At 52.8% G+C, this 23226-nt stretch overlaps 1 protein-coding gene across 2 annotated transcripts in view; it reads left to right on the top strand.

The window, feature by feature from the left end:
* Nucleotides 1-23226, top strand: part of ct (homeobox protein, cut) — a 581376-nt gene that overhangs the window by 234188 nt on the left and 323962 nt on the right. The gene's annotated exons all lie outside the window — the stretch shown is intronic.

Raw genomic sequence — 23226 nt, 5'->3', positions numbered from 1 at the left:
CTCAACGCGCGGTAGAGTGACCCGCTGTTCCCCGACTGTCCCCGTCCCCTGAGTGTGCTCTCAGAAGATGAAAACATTCCGAATAGATAGGCGATACGCGAGCAGCGGCCATTTGCAAGTCGTCCGGCGCGCGTGGTCATTACCCCTCCGATGGTGGACAGCGCAGTCCACAGCCTCCGCGGGTTCTGGCCGCGCCCCGTGGCGTCGCGGACACGTCGGTCGCATTTCATCTCGCGGCGACGGTCGCCTCATTTGACTAATGCCCGCGCTTCCAGAGACGGCAGCGGGGGACGCAGTCAAGCGATTGGGTCCCTCTGCGCCACGGTGGGTCGCGGCCGAGTTCGACGCGCGGGATATATATCTGCGGTCGCATCCCATTAGTGCACTCTTGATTATTTTCGTGTTGGTGCAGTCGCCATGTAGCGCGTTTCGCTCCTAGCGCGCATGGTAAGCACACGCGTGGCATGTATAATGGACGCCATTAAGGTCTTTGGTGTTTCTGGCTATCAGCTGACGGGGACTGACATAATTTCGGAATTCATAGTACGCGCATGGGCTTGCTTGCCTGGATATGCTGCTTGCGTGCACGCGCTAAATATGCTAGAAAGTACATAGCGGCGAATTACAGTGCTTCTTAGTTTTCAGGCCTGTGGCGTCGTGGCTCTAATTGTCCCTGGAATATTGTCGTCGCACTTCGTTACCAGAAGTCCGTTCGCATCAGCATGGCCTGGCGTATTTGCAAGCGCTGCTGATGTAGTTCCATCAGCTTGACGTCCAGCCTCCAAAAAAGCGAACACAGCTCTCCATAATTCAGCGAGACCGGCCACAATACCGAGAAATTTCAGACTTTTCTCAGAGCACCGCCTCGCTATTCGTCACATATGATAACTCTCCCTCGTCACGCGTTTCAAACACAGCGAGAAAGCTGCAAAAGATCACGATGTATTTAACGCAAACTGTAATGTTGTAACTATCTGCAGCACGTCAAGTGAGCGCTTTGGAGCACTGAAAACCTGTCGCGGCATGTCGGTGCGCTGCTCAACAACGGCGTATATGCGACTCATAGTCATAACAGGGTCATAGGTCTTTTTTGTTTTTTCCCCTGAAACGCATCAAGACGGACGCTCTCTGGTCGTATTGCACAATCACAGCACGATACCAGCGGCGATTCTCAGTGACATGGTGGCACTTCGTACGAAGCGTACGGCGTCGCCATTGTCGAGGACGCATATTAGTACAGCTTCTCAAAATTGCCCATATACGGCGACTTATAGAAGCGCGGCCATCGTAAATCCCCCATATAGGTATGCGGATACAGCCGTGAAGTGACATTCGGTCGCAACTAACAAGGCTTTTAACGAGGCAGACCTCCAAGAAATCCTTCGCTAATATCGAGCATTCGCTTTCGATGAGCTGAAAAATGGAATATAAAAATTTGGTAGACACTTAAGGCTACTTACGTGTGAGAATGCGAAAAAGCATATAGTGTTGAGTCATGCTACGTTGCAGAATGATTAAAACATGACCATGACTACGAGGCACGACTATGCATACTTTGTACAAACTCTATCACATTACATTACATTGCTTGTAAAGTGCTCAGTAATGCGTCGTGACCTCCTACACCTCACTCATTCCATCTTGTCATGCTGTAAACGCCATACTGTAAATGCAGGATATTGTCAACGCTGTTTGAGATGAATCGAGGAGAGGCCGCTCTGAAGTATATATGTGCTACGTGTGGTCATGCAACCTATTACTGTGGATAGGGCGTTCTCGAATATGTGCTAGGTGCGATCATTTGGCGTGGCAGGGAGAGAGAGTGCTCGGGAGGATGTGTTAGGTGTGGTCATTTCACCTATATGCCGCTGTGGATGCCGTGCTAGCAAAATTTTGTGTGCTACGTGTGTGTCCGGGATGGAAGGAATTGAACTCATCGCTCTCAGCTTTCCGCCTCACAAACGGCGAAAAGCCTACGATTTCTTTCTTCCCTTCTCTGTCTCTATTTTTTTTTTAACAGTGCTAGGTGCATGAGGGTAGTTGGCCCGCTTCACTAATGTTTGTCGTCCGATTTGCTCCGGCGGCACAGGGTCACGTGACCCGATAAGCACAGGGGGGCAGAGACTGACTTTTCAGTCTCCCCAACGCACAGGCGGTGCCCTGAACTAGTGTCATGGCTTCACTCGTTATAATGTATTCCAGTTCTGGCATCCTCTGTTCGAGCTCTGTGACAGGAGCACCCGCTAAACTGCCCCAATTCTGCAGGACTATCGCTTAAACGCCTTTATCGATAACATCAAAGGCAAGCGGGATTGGTGGTGGTGGTAAAAACTTTTATTACGACAGAGGTGTTTGGGGCACACAGGCCCCTGGGCCCCCGTAGGAACTCTCTACACTCAAAGTCTCAACGTTCATGTTCCTACGGTCCATGACGTCGGTAGCCCGGTCCGTGGTGGTCTTCTATTATGTAAAACGGCAGCGCTGCAATTCGCAGCATCTTTGACGGTCGCATGTTTTTTTTTTTTTTCGTGATAGGCGTGGAGACGGACGCTCTCGGCCGTATGACACAAGGGCATTCTTCATCTGGTTCTTCTCGTTGCAGTTTCAACAATATACTTTAGGATAATGCTTATTACGCGCAGATTCCGTGCTATCGTGAAGGATGCTTCTCCTCTGGGTTCCGAACCCGTTCTCTGTCCGTGTGCATGACTTGCTCTCACCCCGCGCGCTGCCCAGCTGACGCGTGCTGCTCCGGGCGAGGGGGGAGGAAGAAGGGGTGCGCGTCCTGTGGGTGCGCCTTGCCTATGGAGGAACACCGTCCCCTCGCGAATTAAGCGCCGCTGGTCAGTGCGAGGGCGTCGGAGCCTCGAGGGCGCCCCCCTAAGTACAGAGCGGCACCCGAATCGATCTCCCATTATGCATCGACATGCGCATTATCGCGCCTACACCCTCGGGCACTCGCCTGGAGAGCGGTGGGAGTGCCAGGGATCGTTCAGCACCTTCTTTTTTCTTCGTTTCTTTTTTTTTTCTCGCTCTCTTGTATGCAGTGCTTCGTAGAGAACCTCGGCCAGGATGCTTCAGTACATTGAGGAGGCTTGCCTATTGCGCAGTCTTAGCTTTGGTGCATGAACTTGGCGGTGCTTGGCCTTACCGCGCACTTGGCAAACACCGGGAGCATTGTCTGGGAGTGCTGTCAAGCGGCTTTAGAGCGCCCTTTTGTTTCATTCTTCTCAAGTTGTGCTTCCAGCAGCCCGTGATAAGAGTCGACAAATAAAGCACGGTTCCTCCTGTTATTTGTCTTACGGAGAGCTTATAGGTCGTGCGACCGTGTACTGCACGCGGGAAGCTCTAAAGTTTTTAGAAGCGCATCCAGGCTTACATATACAGGGCGGTAAGCACTCTTCCCAGACTAAGGGGAAAAAAAGTGAGTTCTTCAGCAACGCCTTTGGGAAGAAAAAACATGAAAATTAAGTAAAACAGTGACAACATTGTTTTCGCAAAAGATAAAGTCGCCAGAGGCGCCTCCTGGAGTCAGGGTGACGCTGTCAGGAGGGGAGAGAAAGTCAGCGAAGCCTGCTGCCCCCGTCCTGTTATCCGACGACAGCCGCTGTTCGACGCGGCGGGGAATATAGCCTGCGGGAAGGAGGAGGGCGACTTCGAGGGGCGCCTTGTGTGCGCTGCTGCTGCCGGGGTCGCCGGCGCGACAGGGGGCTCCAGGGAAAAAACCCAACACATACAGAGTGATGGGGTGGGGAGGGGGGAGGGCAGAGAGAAGGCACAGCGGCGTCGTCGGCGTCAACGGCGGTGGCGACAGGTGGGCCCTATATGTACGCCGTCGCGCTGCCCCCCATGTACCCTCCAGCAGCACCGGAACGCAGCTTCCTCCCCCTCACCCACCCTCGCCCTTTCCACGCATAGCAAATTCGCGGGGCATCATCTCGGCGCGGCAGCCGGAGAGCGCGTAACAGGTGTTCGGAATTCGTCGATATCCGGCGCCTCCCGGACGCCGCTCCCTCCTCGTCCTCAAACCTCGGCTCGGCCGATGCTCGCGCTTTCGCTCATTGCGTTTTTTTTTTTTGTTTCGCTTCGTTGTTCGTTTTTTTTTTCCTTCGTACCCTGGTTTCGGTTGGCCGTCTCCCGCTAACAACCGCGGTGGAGCGGGAGAGGAAAGCCCGCGGCAGAGCCGAACGACCCGCTTTTACGCTGTTCGTGCCATTCGCTCCCCCTGCCTCCCCTGCTCAATAATAATCGGCGCCGCCGGACTTGGTGCGAGCGCTCGCCGCGACCGCGGCTGTCATTTCCGGGAAGAAGTAGCGAGTCTATTTTGTTTTGGCTGCTCTAATAGCTTCCCGCCCCGTCCTACCCGCGGAGAAAAAGAAAGTGAAAATGTAGCCAAGAAGAAAGAGATAGATAGAGAGAGTGCTTTTGAGCTGTGGAAAGAAGCCGCACGGCTGTCCGCTTGTAGTCAAGTGAGAGCAGCGACTAATCGAGGGGCTTCTTTGCCTCCGTCCTGACTTCTTTCTTTCTCTTTCTTCTGTTTTCATCGTCTGCGTCCGTTCTTGGGATTACTTCCGTTTGATTTTATTCACGGCTCGCTGTTTTGTCTTTCAGTCATTAGGGGCTGGAAAGAAGGCGTCGCATTAGGGCAGGAGGAGTGGGCGGCAGCGAAGAGCGGCTTTTATCGCCTCGCCACCCCTCTCAGCGGGAGAGGCAGAGACACAGGGAGAAGAAGCCGCCGCCGCCACGGAGGTTTGCGGGGCTAAAGGCGCCCGCGGCGGCGGCGGTGGCGACTACGCCGGGTGCATGCTGATTCGAAGCGACACATGGAAAACGTCTTCGACAACGGTCCGATGGAACCCATCTTTCAAAGTCGCACTCCTACACGCCGTTGCTCCGCCCGCTTCCTGCCCCCCCCCCCCCCCCTCCCCTTTTCTTCTCCTTTCCTAAACCTCCCCTCGTTTTATTATAGTTTGTTCGCCGCGACGCTTCTGACGCGCATATAGGCTTGGTTATTACTAAGCTCGCGGAGCTTTATAGAAAGCTCCTGTGTTTTTTGGCTTTCGAGGCCGTTTGCGCGTCTCGCCGCGACATCCGATTCGACTCACTTAGTCGGAAGACAGCTACGGCTTTTGTTTTTCATTGGAGTCGCCAGACGGGACGATTCTGGCGTGGGACGGCCAGAGTGTGCTGTGCGGATGGAGGAAGGGGGGAGGGGTGTGCGGCGGAGAGATTTTCGTAAGGCGGCCCTCGCCTCCCCCCTTCAAAACCGCGGCTTTCCACTTGGCGTGAGTCCCCGCGCGCGTGTTTGCGTGGGGTGACCCGGTCCCGAACGTTCGGCAGAGCGGCCTGCGCAACAGCTGTTGATCACTTGACGCGAGCCGTCTGGCGCCTGCTTTCGTGTTGCCCGCGGCGGAGCAGAAATTGGGCCGCTCGCGCTCGTTCCCAGGGGTGCTTATTACTTTGCCGCGGAGGCCAGCGTATGCTTCGCTAACGCTTCTTTATGGGCCTCTTTATAGGCGGGGGAGATAAAAAAAAAAAACGTGGCGACTCGACAGACGTGTGTAGGCCTCCAACCCCATATCCTTCACCCTCTCTCGACTGGCGTTAAGGCGGGAAGGAAGATGCGCCTGCATATATTCCCGCTTATTTTGTGCTGCGCATTTTACTGAGGCAGATTAGAGTTGAGTTGTTCGCCATGTCAGCTGTGCTGTGGTGACAAACGTATCTGTTGGTCTGCACCAGGTTTATGTTTGGGATGAGAGTCTCGCAGTACCGAAATTGGAAAAGAAAAAAACCGTTGACGAATCTGTCATGACTGCGGTCGACCCAAACTCGCTCATCTAACCCTGCGTCTCGACTGCCTACCTCATGGGGCGAATTTTATGCCTCACTCTCCAGGCAGGGAAGGGGAGGGTTGTCGATACAACAAATGTATCGGTGCAATACGTTTCACGAATTTTTTTCGTCGAAAAAAAAAGATTTTCCGTGGTTTTAAATAAAAATTTCTCTCTGAGTGAGGACTGCCGTTCCGCCACCTCAAATCTTCAAATCCGTCCCTAGCTGGTTCCATTGTTATGGCCTCCATTCACTCGTGATAGTCGCCGCGTCTCCCGTCGAGGTGGCGGCACTAGGCAGCAGAGTGCTCATGTGGCGCCTCTCAGTCCAAAGGAACGACCGAACCGCGATCAAAATACGACGAAATGTTCTGTCGCTGTGTCATAACGGTAGATATTTCTGCAGTATTGTAGTATTTTCCTGTAGCGCTGAACTTTTGCAGTTTTTCCTGTGGTACTTTTCTGTTGTCTGTAGTTCTGTAATAATTTCTTGTGCTAACTACACAAGATTCTGTTGTGACTACAAAAATTCCTATTATTTCTACAAGTTCATAGCCAAAAATACCAGCGAAAAAAAAAAGTGTTGTCACGACAGAAAATTCTTTGTTGCTCTTTCGACTGGGCTACGGCTTGCGTGTGTCTTCCATTCATCCCGCGTGGTTCCCTACTTGATCGCGTTGTTCGGGGGAGTCGCTCGCTTAGCAGCCACTCACAGCAATAGCCCATGGCTGTGCGCCGCTTCGCCGCGACAGCGCCCGAGACGGCGGGGGCGTCTAATTTGAATAGTATTAACCCCCAGCTAGGCACGTGTGCATCCTGCCCTCCCCGGGCGCACAAATCAAGGGCCGGCCTGACGCAACCGGCAGCGGCGGCACCACCGATCGCGGCGTGTAGTAGGCGACGGAGCGACTCGGCCGGCCTGCCGTCCCTGCGCCCCTCTGATTTCATTAAAGATGGCCGGGCAGAGCGAGCCAGGGAGACGCAAGGTGTCCCCGCGAGCGCTCCTCTCGGGATTAGCGACTTGCGGTCGGCGCCATTCCCCGTTCGGCGCGCGTTAATTAAAGGAGCGCTAATCGGGTTAGTGGCCGACCCGCGCCGCCGATGCGGAGCTCGCAGAGGTGACGCCCTTGCTGGCCTGTCGAAACGCGGCGAGCCGGCGGGGTCGATGAGTGCTGCGCACTCGTTGTCGTGGTTCGTGTTACTAGGTTGCCTCCCTTCAGTTCCACAAATGACTGATCGCTGTTGTTAGTTGAGCCGCCGCGATGTCTTAGGGGTTATGGCGCTCGGCTGCCGACCCTGAAAGACGCGGGTTCGATCCCGGCCGCGGCGGTCGCATTTCGATGGAGGCGAAATGCTAGAGGCCCGTGTACTGTGCGATGTCAGTGCAAGTTAATTAACGCCAGGTGATCGAAATTACCTCCACTACGGCGTCCCTCATAGCTTGAGTCGCTTTGGGAAGTTAAACCCTATGAAACCTAAGCCTAAGCTGCTGTTAGTGTGCCCGGGGATATGTACAAGCCGCGCGCATCACCCAAGCTGTGCGTATGCTTCTGTGAAACGGCAGTCGTATCGAAATTCTCAAGTATTGAGTGATGGCTGCTGCCAAATCAGAAACACACATATACTGAAGATATACTCCAGCCAATGGGAATTCTCCTGTCTGGTGACGTCACTTTCATCCAGCCAATGGGAACTATCAGGCTTGGCGATGCCACTTCTGTCGAGCCGATGGGAGAACTTTATGACCGGCACAATTTTTGTTTTTCCAACGAGGCTTCTAATGCCGTCGCATTAATGAGGCTGTTACTGCGGTGGCTTCAACAAAACGGTGGCGCAACGAAGAAAGGCTCCCGACAGAGTAAAATGCGCGTTCGTATCCGCGACCGGTGCGGGCGTCATCGAAACGGGCGCTGCTCCGCACGAGTCGTCACACTCCATCGCCGGCGCGGCTAATCTGCGGGCCATCCCGTTCCAGCGCCGTGCGCAGCCTTTTCGAAGGCTCTAATCGAGCCCCTTTGTGACTTTTCTCGGCCGTCCACGGAGCGCCGCCGATCTGATTGGGACATTCAGGCACGCAGCCATTCATGCTCGCCCTTCCCCACTTTGTGCTGAAGAAAGAGCGAAGCCCGGTGTACAGAATGAACGCGTGTTCTCCGGTTATGCAAAGCAGCCGTTTCTGCGGAACCAGCCGTGCGTTTACAAGGAATTTTCGTAGTACTGCGTGTCTCCCGAGCTCTGCTGTGACCTCCGCTGTGCCGCCATTCGCTATAGGCGGGGTTAATGGAACGGAAAGTTTGACAACGACCAGGGAGGAGCGGGGTAGCAGCGCGAGAGGATCAAGGGATGAAGTTTTGGTATCTCGATCAGTCCCTTATACGCTAACCGCTACTAACGATGCTAACTATTCGAGCGGCAGGGAAAGTGACTTGCGCGGAATGCGCGGAATGGCGCTCGTGCCTTTGCGCGCAGGCACGCTATAGGGCCCGTCTGCGACCTCTATAACCTGCGCATGGGGGGAATCTAAGCTCCAGATGCCGCGGTGACCTTTTTCGCGAACGATTCAAAATACTTCGGCGTTTTTTGGGGCCTTGTGCGCGGGCTCTTGAACTCGAGTCGAAGCGCTGACATCGTGTGTACGGCGATACGCATTCTGCATTTCCCTGTAACACGAGAAGGTCGCTTATTCCTTTCTAAGACGACAACCTTACTAGCCTCATTGGACTAAAATGCACCGTTGGCCATAAAATTCGCTCGTTGGCTGTAGGAAAGTGACGTCACAAGTTGGGGGCATTCCCATTGGCTTGAGAGGAGCGAGGTCACCAGACGCCAGCATTTCCATTGGCTCGAGGGACGTGACGTCACCGGACGGGAAGTCACGTCCCTTCCGGTAAAGGGATCCACATCTGCTAATGATTTTGCATTGCCAAGTTCAACACATCGTTGAGTTGGGTGTCCCTGTAAATCTTTATATACTAGTGTGCGAGAAAAAAAAAAAAAGTATCAGCCTGGCTGCTTGCGCGGCATTTACTTTTTTTTATTTATTTGGTAACCACGTAATTGTTGTCCGCAGGGCAGGACAAGAGGAGGGAGAACTATCTTCCTGACTGAATTCTGTCCTCGAGGATGGTGCAACAGCAGTGATTGAATTCTACAAAACAGTACCAGCAGAAGCGTTAGCAGCGAGAACATCAGAAATAAGGCATAGCATCACCGTTTAACATCTCACACTTCTCAATTTTCCTGCTTCACTATGCGATCTACTTACCACCGTTTGAGCTCGTCTGGATGAAGACATTCAACTGCCTCGACCCCCTGCGCAGCATATATCCACATTAACTGACTACTGAACAAGGTGTTTGTTTCCTTGGGAGGAAAACAAACAAGGGGGTGGGTTGGTGACGCGGGGGGGGGGGGGGGGGGGAGCGAAGGTTTTGGTTGTTACAGCCCAAAAGTGGCCGGAGGCAACGCCCTGGGCTTTGTTGTTGTTCGTTCCGGACTCTGAAACAAACCGGAGCTACCATTTGCGCTGCCGTGACGGGGCGCAGCGCGCGCGTTCGGATGGCGCTCAGCCTCTCCACGGCGGTGCGGCAGAAGTTACACGCCAATTTGGCAATTCCTAATGACGCCTCGCACGAAATCACCGCCGTCCTGCGTGCGAGCCGGCCTCTGCTGGACCGCTCCGCGATCCGTTTCGGAGTCGGCCGGAAAAAGCTTTGCCGCGCATCACACATGTGGAGAAGCCGTGAAGAGCGGCGCGGCTGCAGGGAAGGGGGGGGGGGGGGGGTGATTTGTTAGCGCGCTGTGCAATCCACCGGAGGAGATGGAAACTGTTTGTTCGTTTTGGGCCGCTCTTTTTGGCACTCTCTGGAAAAGGGCGCGCTCCGAGAGGAAACACCATGAAAGAAATAAAAAAAAAACATATCGAAAGAACTAATCTCGAACTCTGGTGGGATTCCCGCCGCGGTTGACTCGCGCGAAGCCCAGGTAATGGCGCGTAAAGGTTTTGCATGGCTGCATGCCGAGACCCGCTGGGAGAGCGGGTACACAGAAAAAAACAAAAAGCAAGAGCGGCTATTTTGCTTCGGAGTCGGCGCGCGCGTTTTGTGTGTGTACTGGAGCATTTCCTCCTTAACGCTGGCATCAATTTAATACATCGGCCAGCCCACACTACCTCGGCGTGTAGTTGCATTATCATCATTTTCATTATGGCGTCCTATCGCGGGGGCCCCTCGAGTCGGGGCGCATATAATGGCGGCTATTCGGGCGCGGTCTCCTGGAGACGAACCTGCAAAAAGCGGCTGTTGGTGTTGCGAGCTTCTCCCCGCCTGCCGTCCTCCCCCACCCTCAGTTCCCACCTCCCTTCTCGCTTTGTTTTCGCGGCACTTCCTGCGGGTAAGCAGAACTCTGATATTTTGCGAGGTCTTCTCGGTTTCCTTTATTTCCTGAAGCAATTCAACCAGATATAATTATGTGTCGTTAACCTTCGGGGATCTCACTTGGCGAGAAAAGGCAGGCATGGAGTTCTGTCAAATGCCGGTCGGCATTTCTCAACGGGAGTCGATGTCGACAGCACAGAATTGACGTCTAGCAGCAACTTGGAGATAAGAGTAAAGGAAATGCGCAGTCATCGTCAAGGCACTGGGCCGAGAGGGGAGGGGGTTAAAAAGAAAAGAGAGTTTAGAGGGAGAGAGAAATAGGGCAGGTGGTAGTAGTAGAAGGCAGAAGGAACTTTTATTTCCAAAGAGTAGATTTAGGTACTGTCCGTAGTCCGGGGTCCACTAGCTCTAGGCAAGATAGCAGTTTTGTCTGGACTTCGTAGGTGGCTGTTTCGGTCACCAATGGAATGCGGGAAGAGCTGTCATGCTGAGTAATTTCGGAGTGTGTCCTCCTCATGAAACGTGTATTGCTGATGTTGGCTCAGTTCATTCGAAGTTGCACCCCGACAAAAAGAAAAAAATGTTTCCTTATTACTCGTATCGTTTATTTTAAGTTTCACAGACAGGGCCAGTGGCAGTTTTAATTTTTGGAGCTAATACCGCAAAAAAAAATTGAAAAATGAAAAAGAGGATTGCGCCACATTCGGCCATCGTATACGCGTAACTGCGTCTCGTACGGGAAACAAACAGGTTTCTCACAAGCCTCATCATACGCTCCGGCTTTCCTTTTTGTGTTTCCCTCGTGCCCTTTCCTTTCCGGCCGCCGCGTCTCGTACGCCGACAGAAATTTAATCGACAAGAAGGCAGGAGGGGAGCTGGCAATATGCACTCCGCGGCCAACACACTCCTCGGCGGCGCTGAAGAAGGCCGCCAGCTCGTTCGGGCGCATACGCCCGCCCGCACACACGCACTCGCTCGTTCCGGATGGGCAGCTATAGCCCGGCTCGCTATTCCCCAAAGCGGTCCACACCCATGGTGGCTCCGCGCAATCATCGGAGCGGGCGCGTGCGTGGACGCTGCTCGGCTGCCGCCGCGGCATCGTCCTCCCCCGCGCGAAGCCGTTCGACCTCCGACCCCTTCGGCCGCGGCTGGCCCGAACCAATGCGATAAATGATACTTGCAAATCGAAGCCGGCGTTTGCTGCGCTCCTTTCCACCGCGAGCATTCGCCGAGTTGCACTCGTTTCTGCTTCTCTCTCTCTCCCCACCTTCGATTTTTATATTTATTTGTGGGACTCCTCGTTCGCGCCACCGTGGCACGAGAGTTCGCGCGTCTCTATAAGCACGCATGTAGTGTATGCGCATGCGCAAGAAAACGGCTGGAGATAGACGGCAGCACGAGCCTGTGTTGTGCCCCATGAGCCAAGCCCAAGAGCGACTTAGTGCTTATTTTAGGAATTGCATAATAACCCCAGGTGGTTGAAATTATTCCGGAGTTCTCCGCTACGGCACCTCTTTCTTCCTTTGTTCTTTCCCTCCCTCGTGTGCCCCTTCCCTTACGGCGCGGTTCAGGTGTCCAACGATATACGAGACAGATACTGCGCCATTTCCTTTCCCCCAAAACCAATTATTATTATTATTATTATTATTATTATTATTATTATTATTATTATTATTATTATTATTATTATTATTATTGTACGGTAGAGGGATTAGTAACAGCGAATAACTCCGGCTGCAAGGCGCCGGATGGATTCGTCCAGGCACAGTGCATAACCATTCCGTGCGACACTGTGTGGTAGAATCGAGCAGGTCCCTTGAATTCACTTTGGGGAAAGGGGGGGGGGGGGCACTGTAGTTGATCATTCTGATCTTCCGTGTACGTATGCAGGGTAGACATGCTCTGTGAGTCCAGCTCAGGTAATCATGTCCTGACGAATGCCATACTGCAACGACTTGGTCAGGCAGCCCAATTAGCAGGCCGCTGTATTTCAGTGGACTAAACGCGGTATTCCTCTAATTTTCCGCGTGACCTGTTACGGTAGTTCGTACAACGGGTAGTACAACAGCAGTTACTTTAACGCACGAAGGCTGCACGGCTTACACACTCAGCACGTTAAAGAAGATGCGTTTTTGTAATCCACAGTTAGGCTACAACGGTACTGTTAAGTAAGGTTCGCGACGCCATCGCGGTCATCGCCATCGCAGTGTTTAGCAGCAAGGTAGTTGACAGTCGTGGGAGGAGCACGTGAGGAGGAGGAGGAGGAGGAGGAGGAGGAGGAGGAGGGTGCATTTATTCCTTCTGTCACTCTTGGGAGAGGACGAAAAATCTGGGGGCTCCTTTTTTTTATTTTCTGTCGTCGGATGCACGACAGCCATGCGTATACGGAGAGATGTCGACCTTGTTTGCCCGCCAGAATGGAAAACCGTAAGCCCGCGTACCGAAAATGACCCCTTGGAATGCTCAAGGCCAAAAACGAAGACGCAACGCGGCACTTCCGCGCCGCACTTGAATGGAGGTGCCGCAGCGCCAGCGCCGCACATAGTACGCTCGCCCGCGCGCATGGGCCCGAGGCCCCTCGCTCCCCGTCTGGCGTTTGTGCGTATGCGTACATGGGCGTGCAGTGCGCGCAATTACGCGGGTGTGCGTTACAGTGGCGGGGTGCGCCGGCAAATCGAGGCATGATTCACCGCGCGGCTGCGGCGTCCGCCCCTTTGCGTGGGAGGCCGCCGCTCCGCTGTTGAGGCGTCACGTGGCCCCGCAGACGAAGGCTGTGTTGCGCCGGCGGGCAGCACTGCGAGGGGTTCGGTTCGTTGTACGCCGTTGTGCCTTGCCCCCGCGGGTAGCCGCGCGGATCTCGGAGCGCATTTCTTGCGTGAGCGTCAAAGTTGTGGGAGACTGCTGAGCCCACAGCGATCGCGGTATGCAGTTACCCTCAGGTTATGCAGTTACCCGCGGTATGCAGTTACCCTCAACGAAGCGCAGCATTTCTTTCGTGACTTATACCGCCAGAGCAGCCTGTGCACTTCCGTCTCGTGCCGGTAGAGTTCCTTACAAAATGTCTGCTTGACACTGCCCGACCCCTTAGTGCTTTTGAAGCTCAGGAACCTTATCACGTCACGCGATGGCTCTTTCTCTCTCCCTCTTTTGCCCTCTTCCATTCATCCTTCATTCTTTCTCGGCATAATTCTGGTGTCCACCATCAGTAAGACGGTTACTGCGCATTTCCGGTCCCCATAAACGATGATGACAGTAGCAGCCGACAAACTTTACTCGCTTCTGAGGAAATTAGCCTTATTAATGCAAAGCGATGACATACATACAGGTACAGCTGATATTTATACTAGCGTATTTCCTCTTCGTGTTTGCCGTCAAGTGTCCTTCAGTGCGCGCCGATTCTAGCAAGATAAAAAAAAGGCTAAATCTGTGCCGACGCCGGAAAGATATGGCCAGTCGTGCCTCTTGTTTTATCTTGTTTTAATGCAAATAGACGTTGAAGATTCTCTCAACTTGTCATTGTGAGCATCAGAGACAAGTGCCCGCTTCCTTACTGGCCGAACTTTTCCTGGTTGGCTCACGGGACCGCGCTGACGTCTCGCCGACTGTTATAGTAGAAAGCCAGCCTTTCTGTAATTGCACAAAGTTCGTGCGTCAGCTATTGATGGATGTGCTTTGTGCGAGGAAATTTCTGGGAATACGACGCCAGATCGAAATGCTGTGAAGCTTCACTTGCGGTTGTTCCTCGGAAGGGCGGCGCTCATTGCAGTTTGGGAAGACTATAGTCGGACACAAATCAAGAAAAGAAAAAAGCGGCTTTTACCCGTCAGTGGAACCACTTCCAGCCAATGGCGTCGGCCGATTCTCATCACCCTACTAGCTTTACAATACAGGGAGTAGCAGATGAAAAAGAGCAGTCCCCTCCTTGCATTGTCGGGGATCGTCCTATTCGTTCATTGTCACGCCGCTCCTTGAATTGCGTCTCTACTCACGCTAGCAGGTCATTGAGAATCGGCCGATGCTATTGGCTGGAAGGGGTACTTCGACGGGAGGAAAGCCGCTTTTTTTCTTAACTTGTATCCGACTATAGTTGGGTGCCTACCACGTAATTTACTTCTTCGGCATTATCGGCTCGCAGTCCGCCTTCCCGACGAACACACGCTGCGATCTTCCTCAGCGCGCCACTCGCATTGGAAATGACATCCCGCTTTCCCAAGGAGAACCGACAGCTCCGAAGCAACACTCAACCTGGAGCATTCCGCCCCTCCCACTGTATACTCGCATTCCCTCGCCTCGCCTGAGCAATACGCACGCGCTCGCAGCCGCGGATCGGAGTGCGCGCATCCGGAGCACACGTGTACCGCAGGACGCCCTGCCTCCGTTCTCCGTGCCTGTTTCTTTCCCATTTCATATCGAAGAACAAAAGCTCGCGCGTAATCCGTTGTTCTGTTTCCCCCGCTGGCTTGTTCGCTCTCGAGCGCTCCCTGAAGCGGGTCGGCATCGATAAGGGAGGCGGCAGTCCCTCCCGCGTGTCTTGCTCGAGCTGCACGGTGCGCACCTGTCTCGATGCGTGTTCTGCTCTAGTGGTGAGACGCGCACTCGCGTGAGCCGTACGCGCGGCTTCTTCGCGCGTTTTCTTTGTTGCCCCCCCCCCCCCCCCCCCCCACGTGTTTCCCTTGCTTCTCGCGGAAACGATATCGAGTCGGAGACGCTGAGGTGATACCGCTACCGTCTCCCGCCGCCTGGCTTCTGTCACGAAGATGTGAGTGGTCGAAGAATGTAACTCAGTGACGGCGCGCCCGTGAGTGAGTTAAGGCAGTGTTTTCTTCCGGTTATGAGACACTGAACATTGAAAGTGTTTGTATCTGGCCTTGCGCATCTGAAATAAACCGAAAGCTGAATCGGCGCTGGTATTGTCTCCGTACTTGATTTTTTTTTTCTTGCTGATGACGTCGACCTCTCGAGCTTGTAATTGTGCCGTGTACGACGTGAAGCACACCTGTGTACACAGGTGCTATAGCTTCTTCAGTGAACGTCGGCCTAAAAGCCATGGGCACGAGAACATAACCTGAAGATCAACAGCTGCTGTCACTACTCAAGCTGACACCGACTCAATACATATATTCGCTAGGCTTTCGTTTCCAGCCTTATTCGGCTCTTTGCTGGTTAAGGTCTTGACAGCTGAGCGGCGACAGGGCACGGAGGAGTTCTCGGACGACAGCTCCTTGCAGCTGACTGCCCTGTAGATGTGTCATTTTTGTGCTCCTCAAGTGGTCGAACTTTTGCGTTTGGTTGAGAAGCTCCCTCGCCCCTTTCCCCTCGGGTGAACACTGCGTCATTCCTCCTCTTCTCCTCCTTTCCCTGAGTTCATTAATTTCCCCTAAAGGGACATCATCCAACTGAGTCCCAGCCTCTGCTTATACCTCTTCGCGATAATGACTGACTCCATATTGGCGACCTGTCACGTAGAATAACCTGACATTACTGCTGTGTAACCAGTGCTACGAACTTGTTGTAATGCCTCGCTGTTATCTCTCTTACAGGTACGTACCGGCGTGTGTCCCTATGGTAGCGCTTGCAGGCTGCGCGGATCCGATTCCTTCGGCCCGCGTCAACTCCATGGTGAGCGGGCACCTGTATACCTTGTACACGCGGTTGCTTAGTCAGCTGCGCCAAGTAACGTTACAGGTCTCAATATTCGTTTAACTAATGATTTCAGCCCTAGAACCGTGTCGTCAAAACGTGATCACGGGTTATTGGGTTATTATTATGCCCCGCCGCGGTGGCTCAGTGGTTAGGGCGCTCGACTACTGATCCGGAGTTCCCGGGTTCGAACCCGACCGCGGCGGCTGCGTTTTTATGGAGGAAAAACGCTAAGGCGCCCGTGTGCTGTGCGATGTCAGTGCACGTTAAAGATCCCCAGGTGGTCGAAATTATTCCGGAGCCCTCCACTACGGCACCTCCTTCTCCCTTTCTTCTTTCACTCCCTCCTTTATCCCTTCCCTTACGGCGCGGTTCGGGTGTCCAACGATATATGAGACAGATACTGCGCCATTTCCTTTCCCCAAAAACCAATTATTATTATTATTATTATTATTATTATTATTATTATTATTATTATTATTATTATTATTATTATTATTATTATTATTATTATTATTATTATTATTAATATTATTATTATTATTGATTCTTGTCTCGTGATTTGCCCCTTGTTTGTGTTTAGCCTCTTAACTGTTAATACCCTTGCATTCACCCTGTTATGCGTCGAGTGAATATTGCACACTCGTCCGCTGATTTTGCTGGGCCAAGTCCTTCAAGCCATTGGTGGCTTTGACAGGCCCGCTTCTTGTACTTTGAATTCTTTTGTGCAATAAAATTATTATTATTATTATTATTATTATTATTATTATTATTATTATTATTATTATTATTATTATTATTATTATTATTATTATTATTATTATTATTATTATTATTATTATTATTATTATTATTATTATTATTGTGCGCTGTCCAACTGTCAGCTTCCTTAGCCTTATTTCTTGTCTTGAGCCTGAAATGAAACAAGCGTACTAAGACTGTTGTCTCTAAACTGGAGAAAAGAGCGGTATATAACTGATACTTTATTGGAAGGTTGGGGCACACGTGTTTTACATATGTGCTCGCACTGCTCAAAAAGCGTACAATACACGCATGCCGCCTGTGGAGCCGAATCCATAGCCTCCGCATGCAGACCTGTTATTTTTTTATTCGCTTTGTAGGCACTTTTGCCGGAGAACCAAAATGTATACATACATATTAACGAGGCACGGCTGTGCATGTAATGCTGCTGCCGCTATAGGCATTCCGTCTGGAGAGCGCAGGCTTTTGGCGTATACTTCCGGTGCTCCGCTCCTCTTTCGCTACTTTCATTCCTTGTCTCCTTGCACGTTTAGGGTGTCCACACTGGGCGAGACAGTTATTCCGTCTTTATACTTTCCCTCAGACCTCTACGTCTTCCTACCTCCTAGCCTTGCGTTAGCCGACCCTTCCAGCGTCTTTCCCCTCATTTCGTGATCACGGCTGCCGCTCCATGGCACAGCGCATCGAGTGTCGTCGCTTCTCTTTCCACTGCGGACTGGTGCATTGTGGGTCGTCCTCTGCGGATAATACCTCGTCAGTCGGCGGTGCATGTGTGCGCCTTGGCGGGTGCCCTCTCTCTCTTTCGCTTGTGTTTGTTTCTGCGAAGACCGATTTGGAGCACGTAATTGCGCGCTGCCCGGCGAGGCCCGGAAATCCTTAATTGCCGCAAGTCGGGCCCGAGGAGCGATATCGTCGCGCCCTCTACCGGCGCTCGATTCATCCTCTCGCCGCCGCCTCCCTCCCTCAACTCTCGCGCACTGCCTGTGTTTCTTCTCCCGTTGTTGGCGCTGTTGCCTGCGCGGCCCCGAAATGACTCCCAGTATGCCGCCATCATTTATTTGCTGCCGCTGTCCCGCGCGCACTCCGCCCGATGCACGCTTGCCCGCTTCCTTTGTGCGACTCATCAGCGCCTTCTCCTCCTCCCTTTCCTCCTCTTTTCGCCTCCCTTGCCTCCGAGCTCCGACTCGTTTCGGGTGCATGCTCTCCTGTTCGGACACTTTTTCTACGGAAACTTCACGCTCATCATCGTCATCAGCCTGACTACGCCCAATGCAGGACAAAGGCCTCTGCCATATCTGTAGTTAGCCCTATCCTATGCCAGCCGCGGCCACTTTATCCCCGCAGACTTCTTATTCTCATCCGTTCACCTAATTTTCTGCCGCCCCTTGCCGCCCATTACATGCCCTGCCCAAGCCCATTTCTTGATTTCGACTAGGGTGCCGTTAACCCGCGTTTGTACCGGCTCTGACCCACTCTGTCCTCTTCTTTCCTCTTAACGTTACACCTATCATTTTCCTTTCCATAGCTCGCTGCATTGTGCTGAATTTAAGGGGAACGCTTTTCGTTAGCCTTCACGTTTCTGCCTCATAAACCAGTAAGATACAGCTCTTATATACTTTACTCTTTAGGGATATTTGTAAACTGCCATTCCTGATCTCAGGGTACCTGCCAAGTGAGCTCCACCCCATTCTTATTCTTCTGGCCCGGATCTGCGGCCACTACCTGCCCTAAGTACACGTATTTCCTTATCACTTCCATCGCCTCGCTAGCAATCGTGAACTGCTGAACAGCTAGTTTTCTGCATATTAATTTTTAGGTCCACCGTTCTGCTTTGTCTAAGTCTGTGATCATGATTTGCAATTCATCTCCTGAGCAGCCAGTGAGGGATATTACATAGGTAACTCATTACACGGTTATTACGGGGTTTTAGCTTAGCGGAGCCGTATTAGCGTAGACGTGTGCCGGATTACCGGACGCCGGCTGCTGTGCGCGCTCAGTGGACCCACTTGGCCCACTGCGCGTGCGCATGGAGCGTCCGGTAATACGGTATACGTCTTTGGTAATAGGAACATTTAGAATAGGGTGACGCTATCGGTTAGGTGGATATGCAAATAGCGGAGGGTCAGTGCTCAGGCGCAGGACAATAAAGCCCCTCCCTCCAGTTATTGTCCTGCGCCTGAGCACTGACCCTCCGCTATTTGCATATCCCCCTAACCGATAGTGTCACCCTATTTAAAGGTCCCTATTACCTCACCGCTACGCTAGAACTCTCCATCGTTGTGTCCGAGGCGAAGTGTTAACACGTCCCAGAGAATGGCCGCTGGAGACGCCGTGGCGCGTATCATAATCTACGAGGCAAGCGTCTCATCACTGCAGCATATATCTGTGACGAGCCTTCAACTGCCGTGCAGATCGGGAGCAAAATGAAGAATTCAGTGCAGGGCGTCATTACGCCTCAGTTCTTCGATGGTAGTGGCTCACTATAAAACGTGAAGCGAAGCTATCGCGCGAGCACTTCCTTAATCATGCGTCAAAGTATTCGAATGCGCGGCGCCTGTTGAACAAAGTTGCTAAAAAATTAACGGAAAGAAAGAAATAAAATATATAACATGGCAACCTCTGCCCGATTCTTTTACCCCTCGCTCTTCGTGGCGCTGCTAATTTGAGGTGAAGCTCAATCGCATATCTAGTTGCCTTTTTTTTTTCTGTCTCTCTGCGTATCTCTTTCGTTGCTGCCGCATTTATTTTTGTGCGGGATATAAGCTCCCAATCACGTATAACGCCAAATACGCAGGCTTTGTAGCACTTTTCTAGCCTGCTCGCTCGCTCCCGACCCCCCGATGCTCGCTCCTTTAATTGCGCCCGCTCCTCGAAAACTCTGCAAGTTCCTCGGCGAAACCCATACTCTGGCGATACCCTATGAAGCACGCGATGTGCGGATACAAGCGGAGGTGAGGTCTTAAGAAGAAGCGAAAAAAGAAGGGCGAAAAGTTTTCTTTGCCCGGCGAGAAGAACGGGCCAAATTGCTGGAGGAACTGACTCTTCTCTTATTAAAAAGGCGGTCATCCTTTAATTAGTGCCCGCTGCTTAACAAGGCCGGCCCAAGAGCTGAGCAGGGTTGTAAGGGGCGAGACAGGAAGCGCCTCGGAGCTGTACGCTGCCGACCCGCATACGGTGCCGACGGCGGTGCCTAAATAATTAAAGCGGCCGCAAGAAGGAATAACGCTTTTCCTGTTTCTTGTTTCACGTTTTGGTTAAACTATATAGCCGGAGGCGTTGAATTCCGGACCGCGGCCGGACGGACGGACGGACGGCCGGTCGGCGGATAATGAAAAACACCGATGGCGGACAGGGCTTGAATGAGTGCTTTAATCAAAAACGATTAGCCCCGACGTTGCGGTGAGTCCCTCGGTCCTGATGCGAGCTCGAAGGCCCAACGTATAGTGCACGCACGTCGGGCGCTGACGGTCGGTGGAGCTGCTGCAGGCGGCGAGCTATGCGTCGAAGCGGATTTAGCGGCATGGAAATTAGCGCCGCGTATCGTCAGAAGCGGAACGCGCGGTTCGCGAGGATTGAGCGGCGGGGCTGTTCAATTTTAGACCAGGGTATGCGCCCTCTGCACGGTCGCCGATGGCTATTAACATGCACGTGCTCGAGGCGCGTCGGTCGAGTGGTTTTTGATAACTGATCATTTTTGTCTTACTGTTCCTTGTTTCCAGTGTCAGGTCACTGTGGCGTGCGGAGAATGAGTTAGCCAGCGCGTACATTTTCCACTGCTCGAATCGCGGAACGCAGCAGGGTTCCACAAACCGCATTTTCTTGCAATCAGCGTGTATCGAGTAAGTAATGGTCTTCTGTGTATCGCTGTCGCTGCTGTCGGTTATGGTTAAATCACGGAGTACATTCCTTACTGCCGTCTATCCTCTGCTACAAGATCATATTTTATCTCACATTGGAGTAGCCATTGCTGTAGACATTTCCCTTCGCCTCTTTTCCATTTTCCCTAAGGAGGTGAAGGCTATGAGCTCCTTGCTATTGCACCTTGCTGTTGCACACTAACTTTGCAGTATGTTAGCTGCTGGCATGAAGTGTTTCATGGCGTGGTAGACCTTCCAAAGCACGGAAACATGGCAACGCTAACTGCTCTGTAGCACTCTCTGACTGGTGCGTGCATGTACGCGCACAGATACTTTCTAACTAACCAGGACTGTATGTGACGATATAGGATTCAATACTTAAGCCTGTATGGGAATATGTGGGAATACTACATGACTATATAGGAGGCACTGAATGTGTTCACACTTGTGCGCTTTCTGAAGTAATAAGCCCTGCTTTCATTTATTCAGTGCTTCTCGCTCTCATATACTCGGCGGCACCTAGTGTGGCATGTGATCCTACATTCCGAACATATGGCATACACCTGAACCTCGTGAATTGCCCACCTCACGGAACGGCAGACAATGATGTCACAGTCGAGCACGCCCCGCCACGACACACTCTGGTAGAGGTACAGGCCCGACCGAGACGGGCCCCGCTGGGAGTAGCAGAGAGCATGACAGACAACCGGGTCCCGACTGACGTGGTCGCGGGAATGGCGGCAACGCATGGAAGCGGCCAGGAGGAGCTGCCTTCGACGATGCATGGGGAGCGCTCACGCAGGCGAGCGTGCCACCAAGCCCGCGGCCATTTTCGCCGCCCAGAAGAAGAAGCGCTTCAGAAGTAACAAAGCCCCGGGGCGCCCCTCTCCATCCCCTTTCTGAGAGCAGCCCGTTCACGCACCCCCCCCCCCCCCCCCACCACCACCCGCCCCCCCCCTACCCAACGGACACAGGGCGCGCACGCGCCATCCGTCATAGGCGGCCGTCGTAATTGCGACGTCGAACGGGCACAACATCATCGGACCGGCGGCCGACGAGCTATTAAGTAGCAGCAGCAACAGCCGCCGCCGTGTCCAGCCTCGCCAGCCACACAACCCGCTCGTTTATGTTCCCTCCCCTCTCCTCCGGCGCTGTACCCCGAGCTGTGCACGCCGGAGAGCAAACAGCCGAGGAGCACTAAGCGGCCCGTTCACACGTGACTCTCTTCCCTCTCCCTCCCTCCCCCCGTCGCTCGCGCGGCCCTCGTATCGGCGATTAATTTCCAAATTTACGAGCCACCCATGAGCCGTTCGTTAGCTGCTGGCAGGGTGCCGCCAAAACGGGCTTCGCCGCAACGCAGCCGCGCCGCGTTCAACGAGTGCGGGCCGAACGGCCGTTTAACGGCGCCTCCCTGCGTGTTTTGTACTACGTACGCGTCGCACGCCGTGTTCGCGTGGAGTCTTTTCCTTTTTTTGTTTTTTTGCTTAACGCTCGCACGCGCCGCGCCGGCGGTTCCGCGAGCCTGTTTGTGCTCTCTCACCGGCTGTGAATCGATGGCACACACTTATTGAGACAGCCGCAGAGCAGCAATTTAGGCGGATGCCAAGGAGGAACTGCCGCTGTGTCGAGGGCTGTCGCTCCGACACGGTACACCCCCCCCCCGATGCCGCGAATGAAAGCTGGGACCCAACTTCGTTTCGTCGGGTTAGTTCGCCTTTATTTTTATTTACTTTTGCCACTTCTTTTCCGACGCGGGTTGACAGAAGCGCGAACCAGAGGCGCGTTGCATGCGGCCGCGTTCTGCAGAAGTGTTTGCGGGTGTGTACGGCGGGGTTCGCGTTGTGAAGCCGTCATCGCGTTTTGAACGACTTTTCTCCGAGTTGCGAGCGCCTCTGCCGAACACCGGCTGCGTATTCACTCGAGCGCGTGAGCCTGCGGGTCGGTTCCGCTTTTAACTCCAGCGTGGGCGAGCGCGGGACGCGCAAACGTGGAGGCGAGCTTCGTTCGGAGGGATGCGTTGCTTTCTGTACGCGGTGTACAGACTCCTAAACATCCGAACTGCTTGGAAGACGCACCGTCGTCGTCTTCTTACTGGGAGACCTTCATCAGGCAGCTTTTGCTGTACTGGCGGAGTCTTCAGTCTCTAAACAGAAGACTCTCTGACGTCAGCAGTTTAGGGTCACGTGAGAAGCGTCTGACCAATGAGAGCGGAGTATCGCCACGTGTTCACCAGCTGGCAAATGAGAACGCGCCCTCAATGGTCCCATAATGCTGGTCTAAACATAGTTCAGGATTTCTTTTTTTTTTTTTAGAGGTGCCGGGAGGGGAGAAGGCGTACTGCTCTTAAGGTCATTTCTTGATAGAATAACCAAGGAAAAATGGAAGTTTTTTTTTTTTTGAAGTCGCTTATAATTTCTTTAAGCGATGTGTTGTCCAAGGAGTGACGCAGTGTGTGCGAAATTTCGGAGCTAAAAGATAAGTTCCGCGACAGAAGGGCCAAGCAAAAAAAAAAAATGCGTTCAAGCTGTATGTAAATTTTACTCGAAATAAAGAATTCCGGGAAAAGATCGTTCCAGTTATACCTGTCTCACAGTACAGCTGTTTAAATTTGTCACACACGTGCACACAAGTAAAGGAGACGGGGGAAACGAATCATGTCGCGTGCGTGTGAATACAGGAAAATAGGATATAAACCCCCACCTTTGCAAGTTCTACAAAATTTCTTCTGCCTCGAGATGATCAGGATTGATTTATGCA

This window comes from Amblyomma americanum, chromosome 2 (assembly GCF_052857255.1).
Source record: "Amblyomma americanum isolate KBUSLIRL-KWMA chromosome 2, ASM5285725v1, whole genome shotgun sequence".
Classification (NCBI taxonomy): Eukaryota; Metazoa; Arthropoda; class Arachnida; order Ixodida; family Ixodidae; genus Amblyomma; species Amblyomma americanum.
The sequence above is the reverse complement of the archived record's forward strand: the minus strand, read 5'-3'. Positions and strand labels throughout refer to the sequence as shown.